Raw genomic sequence first — 7,057 nt, 5'->3', positions numbered from 1 at the left:
GAGAGAGAGAGAGAGAGAGAGAGAGAGAGAGAGAGAGAGAGAGAGATCCACCTGCCTCTGTCTCCAGAGTGTTGGGATTAAAGGTGTGCACCTCCACTGCCTGGCCTCCTTAATCCTTTAAAAACCAAAGACCCACTGCAGCCTTGAAGTGCCTGAAGAAGGGAGAATTCTATTCTCTAAGGAAAAGGCAACAGAGCCTGCCTAACCCCGCTGCTCACAACTTCTGTCTTTTGCCTGTAGCGCTGGGGATTGAACCCACGCCTTGCACACACATCACAGAGCCACGTCTGCCGCCCTCTGCTCTGACCTTGCTACCTGTGCTTTCTCCTAGCATCCGCTACAACATTGGTGATATCGGACAGAGATGCCGAGTGCTTCCCAAGTGCGCACGCCTGGAGGTGAGGCAAGTTTAGTGCTGGCTGGCTCAGGACCTAGCAAGGGCATTGAGAGCCGAGGGTTCTGTCCCAAGGAGGTGGCATTAGTTCTAGAACCATGCGGTTTGAGACTGAATCTCCAGCCACCTCTTGCTAGCTGAGTGACTTTGAATAAGTTACTTCCCCTCTCTGTGCCTCCATGTTTTCATATGTGAAAAAGATTGTGGCAGATGAATATCAAAACGATCCTGGATACGGGCATCTGTAATCCCAGTCCAGGAGGCTGATGATCATGCACAAGTTGAAGGTCCACCTGGGTAACTAGGTGAGACCCTGCGTCAAAGTAAAAAGAGGAAGGATGTATTTAACAGCCATTCATAAAACCCTGGGTCCCAACACCCAAGACCAACCTGACAGGAACAAAAACTGCAGCAAGTAAGGTGGAGGGCAAGCAAGATGGCTCAGTGGGGGAGGCACTAGCTGTGCGTGCCTGAGGACCCGAGTTCACATCCCCATCACCCCAATAACTTGGGCTTTCTGGCACACATCCGTGATCCCATGGTCCCATAGGTAGGAAGGGGAGACAAGTGTTCAAGGGACTTATCCCTGGTGCCAGTCTAGCTACAGGCTCAGCGAGAGTCCCAAAGCCTACCAGTTTGGCTTCTTTAAAAAACTGATTTCTGTTCCTTTATTTACTTATTTTTGAGACAGGGATTCATTATGTAGCCCAGACTGCCCTGGAACTTATTATGCCTGCCTCAGCCTCCACAGTGCTGGGATTACAAGTATGTACTTCTATGCCTAATAATGTCTTGTTCCTCCTTGGACTTAGGACATGTGACTTCACCACGGGGGGAGGGTGTACAAACACCCCACAACAACTCTGCTTTTCACTTTGGAAGACAAGGTCAACTTTCTTCCAAAGTGGACTTTGTGTGGGATGACTCAGCCCAGCTGTAGTCTAAGACAAGCCCTCCAAGTGAGTTTAGCGTTGGACAGGACATTGGAGAGATGGTTGTGTGGGTTAGACCAGGTACTGCTCTTCCAGGAGACCTATGTTCAGTTTCCAGTACTTACCTCGGTGGGCTTGCAAGTGCCTGTAACCCCAGACACAGGGGACCATGAGCCTCTGCTTCCTCCAAGGGCAGTGCATTGATGTGGACATACCCATGCACAGACAGATAATTCAAAAGAAAACAAACCTTAAAGGTGGGCTTGGTAGCGAGTCTTTAATCCCAACTCTTGGGAGACAAAGGCAGGTGGATCTCTGTGAGTTCAAGAATAGCCTTATTTACATACCAAGTTCTAGACCATCCTGGGCTGCAGGAGAGGATGGAGGAGGTCGGGCAAGGGATGCTAGGTAGGTCATAGCCACTCTCTCAAATCCTCAGGATCTTTTCCCAAACAGAGGTTCTATTGCTCCAGTTTATGTGTGTCACCTTGTACGAAGAGCCAGCCTTGTGATAATGGCTGCTCTGCTGACCTTCACTGTGATATTCATGGATGGTAAGAGTCCAACACAAAACACATAAGACCTCTGCATCCACTTCACACCCTCCTGTCACATCTTGTCTGTCTCCCCAGGTCTCGGAAACAGGGACGGTGTTCTCCTGGTCCAAGGGCAGAGGTTAAACCTCAGGTTTTACCTTTTTTCTTTCCATTTTTTCCCCCAAAAAGGATCCCATATATCCCAAATTGTCCTTGAATTTGCTATATAGCCCAGGATGACCTTAAACTTCTGATCTTGCTGCCTCTACCTCCAAAGTGCTGAGATGACAGGCGTGCACCCCCATGCCTGTTTTATGCCATGCTGGGGCTGGAACCCAGGGCATCATGAATGCTAGGCAGGTATTCAACCAACTTCACTACATCCTTCAGCCCAACGCCCTGGATTCTGGTCCCCACTCTGGGATCTCTTTTCCCAGACCTCCTGGCTATGATAAAGTGACGATGTCATAGGAATCATCAGTGGTTGAGAAGGCGTAGGTGACAAGGGGACCAAAGAGGTTTTGCCGAGAGCAAATACAACCTTAAAACTGTGCTTAGGGTGGCCACTCTAGGCAAAGGGTCTGGTTTTCATTGGGGTATCCTAATTTCCACACTCAGTCGTGTGCAATGGACGATCCAAGAGGGACAGACGGCAGCACATCCTGCCTTGCCTAGCTGTGTTACAGGCTCGTGGAAGTGGCTCTGTGACATTCACGTCGTGACAGCAGCAGCCAGCGATACATTTCCCAGAGCGAGTCCCGACATCAGTGATGCATGACTCTGCTGTGAACTCTCCGGAAATGATGGAATAATAGCAATAATTACCGTGATGAAGCACAGGTGTGCCCTTTCGGGTTTTTGAGGAGAAGAGTTTCCCGGAACTTCTTTCTGCTAGAGCTGTTGGAGGGGGCCTCCTTGCATTTCACTCCGGCTTCTGCCTTACTGACTTGCAAAAGGAGAAAATTCTCCACATGAGAAAGCTGGATGGAAATGGCCCTGGAGTCACTGCTTTTCTCATTGTGATGACCTGACAAAAGCGACGTGAGGAAGGGAGAGTCCATTTGAGCTCACAGTCTGAAGGCACACTGTCCATCGTGGTGGGGAAGGCACGGTACAGGAGTGTGATTCAGCTGGTCACATGACATCTGCCGTCAGAAAGCAGAGAGGAGAGAGGAATGCTGGTGCTCAACCCACTTTCTCCTTCTTGCTCAGTCTAGAACCCCAGCCTGTGGGTGCTGTCCATAGTCAGGGTGGGCCTTCCCTGTTCTGCTAAACCTTTCTGGAAGCATCCATGTGGACACACCCAGTGTTTCTACAGTGAAGCTAAATCCAGTAGATGACCCTATGCGGTGCACAAGCAGAGTCATCAGCCCTTAGCTTCTGTGCCAAAGACAGTACTTGATGCTTGCGTATGAGAACACATTTAATACAATGTTGCGGAGATACAAGAAAACCACCCCAGAATTATTCCAAGGCCCACAGAAACACAGATTAGCAGTAAAGAAGCTACAATGTAGCCCAGCCATTGGTGGTGCACACCTTTAATGCCAGCATTCTGGAGGTAGAGGCAGAAGGATCTCTGTGAATTCGAGACCAGCCTGATCTACAAAGTGAGTTCCAGGATAGCCAGGGCTACATAGAAAAACCCTGGCTCCAAAAACAAAACAAATAACAACAAGCAAAGAAGAAGAAGAAAAGAAGAAGAAAAAGAAGAAGAGGAAGAGGAAGAGGAAGAGGAAGAGGAAGAGGAAGAGGAAGAAGAAGAAGAAGAAGAAGAAGAAGAAGAAGAAGAAGAAGAAGAAGAAGAAGAAGAAGAAGAAGAAGAAGAAGAAGAAGAAACCACAATGCCTACTAAGTTGCCTCTTGGTAGTGGGTTCATAACAGGGCTTTCTCTAGCATCTTCATACTTTTTCAGTACTTCCTAGACTTTGTATATAGTTTTTTTTTTTTGTAAAATATAGGGTTTCTTGTAGCCCAGGATAGCTTTAAACTCATTACGTAGCTGAGGATGACCTTGAACTTCTGGAGTGCCAGGACATCAAGCATGTGCCATTCTGCCTGATTTATTCGGTGCCGAGGATGGAACCAAGGGCCTCCAGCATCCTAGGCAAGCACCCTACAAACCAAACCACATTCCAGCCCCAAGCACTGGTGTTTATGTGTGTAGGGGTGGGGCATAAAATGAAAGGCGTGGAGGATCATACCTTTAATCCCAGTACTAGGGAGGCAGAGACAGGGCTGGGCCTCCTGACATTAGATGGTCCTAGTGAAAGAGGCCAGGAAGGCAAAGCTAGAGGCTTGCAAGGCAAAAGGATGAAAACCACATTAGAATTTTATTATTTATTTACTCGTGTGTGTGTGTGTGTGTGTGTGTGTGTGTGTGTGTGCTTGTATGTGCTCAGAATGTCTGTAGAGGCTTATGGAGTTAGTTTTCTCCTTGTGCTAAGCGGATCGTAGGTACTGAAGTCAGTTGAGCACCCTCACCCACAGACCCATCTTGCCTGGCCCTGAAACCCCTGTACTCAAGGATACTTCGACAGGTGGTGGCACAGCCTCCTCAGAGCGAATCTACGGAATCCTTCTGCTGTGTCTGAGAAATCAAAATTCTTCTAATCAGGCAGCAAATTTTTGTAGAGAGGCTACTGCCCTGGGGGGTGGGGATATAGCCCAGCTGGGGGAGAGAGTGCTTACCCAGCATGCATTGGCCCTGGGCCTGATCTCAGCACCACCTCTACCCAATGGGGTGATCTGCACCTGCAATCCTAGCACTCAGGAGCTGGAGGCAGGAGGATCGTGGGTTTAAAGTTAGCCTGGGGTACATGAGACCCTGCTTCAAACCTACCCTACAATCACCAGAAGAAGAAAAAATGTACAAGAACCATGTTCAGGCAGGGTTTTTTTCTTGGTAGACGATTCAGATGGGAAGTCGGATTACTTAATAGAGAAGCAGAAAGTGCCAAGGCCCTGGGGCAGATAAAGGGACAATGAGGTGGGGGCTCCTGTGCCTGGAACTCAGTGCTTAGGTAGAGATTACAGCAAGTGGGCACAGGAAGCCAGGGCCAGGAACTCTGATTTCATGCTCAATTCGGTGTGAAGCCACTTGCGGGGTGGGCGCAGGAGTGGGGGTCAGCTGTGAGGCAGCATGATTCTGATTTTGAGTTTATATCTTAAAAAGGCCACTTTGGCCGCTGGGCGGAGAATGGATGGTAGCGCTATGCGAGCCGATCAATACACAAAAGCACTTAACACCAGGGCTGGCGTGAAGCAAGTGTCTTAATAAGTAGTAACTGTTTCTCATTATGACCCTGTCATCCTTATTATCATCCGTCTGCCTTTGTCTGCTGAGAGCCCGTTTGCGATCCTCCGCCATCCGGCTCCACGTGGGTTTGATGGAGCATTCCGACCAGCTAGGGAATCTGGCCCATTTGTTTTCCATGCATTTCCACATCCTTGGAGAAATGATGGGGGGAAAGCCAGATACAGGTTGATACCCACAGCCAGAAAGCATCCTGCATCAATCGCATTCCTGAAGCCAGCCCGGTTCTGTCCTTCAGGGTGAGTCGTGGTTATTGTATAGCACCGAGGAACCCCCTGAGTCTTGATTAGAGGTTTCAGTCTCCACAGAAATACTGGCTCAGCGTAGGCACTGTGGTGAAGTCCAATGCATTTGGGCATATTTTTAAATCTCTGGCTGGGTTTGGTAGTACAGTCCCATGATCTCAGCTAGGCTAGATCAGAGGCAGAGAAACGGCTAGTCACATTGCCTGGGGTAAAGCGAATTCAAAGCTGGGCTGGACGACTTAGTGTGACCCTGTCTCAAATAAAAGATAAAAAAAAATAAATAAGTAAATAAAAAAATAAAAAAAGAAATAACTAAAGACAGAGGCTGGGGATCTAGTGCAATGACTGGCCTAGCATGGGTGAGTCAGGAGTTCAATCCTCCAGGCAAAGGAAAGACAGATGGACATCTCTGTTCTCTCTTCAGTGTCCTTTCTCCCGTCGCCAGGGACAGCAGCTTTCTCAGGAACACAGCTCAGCGGGCTTTGTGCTTTTTCTCTGTGCTCCTGAAGTCTGGTCAGATCATCACCTGAGACTTGGGGTGCTGGGGAACTCTGCTGTTCAGGGCAGTGCCCCTTTGTGTGTGCCTATTTGAACCTGACTGTGGGGGGGGGTGTCCCTTGGTTGCTAGAACTCTCACCTAGCACGCTTGAGATCCTCGATTAGCTCCTGGATGCCACAGAAGAGCAGGCGGGGCAGGCGTTGGAGTCGCAGGTACCAACTGTGCCATGTTGGCTGTGTCCTTCACAAACACACCACTGCGGGTGACACTTTCTAGTTCTGCAGATGGGAAAGCTGAGGACCAGAAAGAAACCACCTTCCCATGACCACAGTGCTGTCCAGGGTCAGAGCTTACCTTGTGCTCAAGGCTCTCCCATTCTGTCTGCTGGTGACAAGGTCTCACTCTGTAATTAGTTCAGGCTGACCCGGAGCTCGTTATGTATCCCAGGATAGCATGAAATATAAAGGTAATTCTCCTGCCTCAGGTTCCCAATTGGTAGGTCTTACAGACATGAGCCACACTTCCCAGCTTAAATCTATTTTTGAAATAATGTAAGTTAAAAATATCATCAAGTTTAATGTTATTGTCACACCGACCATATCTCGAGTCCTCAGAGGCCACCAGTGGGTCTCTTGTTGGCAGCGAGGGTTGGAACTGTGTGAGGAGTCATCGCACAGTCTTCTTCTGACCGTCAGCGGAGATAAGCAGACGTTACGTTATTTTCCTTATTTTCTGACCTGCAGCACAGACGGGAGAAGTGGGCAGCTCTGAGTTCGCATCCCCATTGTGGGGATATGCTTACTTGCTGTATGATATGGCTATATAGAAGGCCTATGTCCACCTCACATGATATGGCCATAGGGCCTGTGAAATTGACACTTGTGATGGACTTCAAGCACAGCCTAATACACATATCACCAGGCCTGGACTAGGCGAGCCCTCTTCTGGCCTCTGGGTGTCCACAAGAGTATGTGACACAGCCATTGCACTCATGAACTCTCAGTGGCTGTCTGTGGTCCCTGCACAAGGCCTGTGCATGATGGAGCCCATCAACATTAGGCTACATACTGAGTTCTGGGCCAGCCAGGGCTACATAGTAAGACGCTGTCTCACAAAACCAACACAAGGGGTTCTG

Source organism: Alexandromys fortis, unplaced genomic scaffold, assembly GCF_014885135.2.
Source record: "Alexandromys fortis isolate MF-2015 unplaced genomic scaffold, M_Fortis_MF-2015_v1.1 scaffold_90, whole genome shotgun sequence".
Taxonomy (NCBI): Eukaryota; Metazoa; Chordata; class Mammalia; order Rodentia; family Cricetidae; genus Alexandromys; species Alexandromys fortis.
This window is presented reverse-complemented; position numbering follows the sequence as displayed.